Here is a 455-nt window from a genome sequence, read left to right on the forward strand (position 1 = left end):
CCCCTTATAGACATGGACAACCCATCTTGTATAGATAGTGAGCTGGCACAGGAGTAGAAAGCTTTTTTTCCCAAGGAAATAAATATCAGACAGCTAGGGAAAAGTTGAAAGAAAAATAGGTTTGGGTGTTTTAATTCTTAACAGAAAGAAATGTCAGGGATGTTGTAAAACCAGTATCAGCTATTCTTTAAAGATTGGCCTTCTTTGTCTTACGCTGTTCTATGAAGAAACTCAACCTTTACTTTAAAGAGCGTTTCAATATCTATCTTCTCTAATGCATCCAAACTCAAGAGACTGAAAAATGTTCTAAAGGAAATATTGAGCCTCTTTATCTAACTTGCATTATATGTCAGTGAGATAAACTTTGGTGATTCCTCATATACTTGAAGTATATTTCTCTTGAGAGATTCATACTCAATCTCTTTAAACAATATTTTAGCTAATTACCTCCTGAT

The sequence above is a fragment of the Meleagris gallopavo genome, chromosome 1 (genome assembly GCF_000146605.3).
Source record: "Meleagris gallopavo isolate NT-WF06-2002-E0010 breed Aviagen turkey brand Nicholas breeding stock chromosome 1, Turkey_5.1, whole genome shotgun sequence".
NCBI lineage: Eukaryota > Metazoa > Chordata > Aves > Galliformes > Phasianidae > Meleagris > Meleagris gallopavo.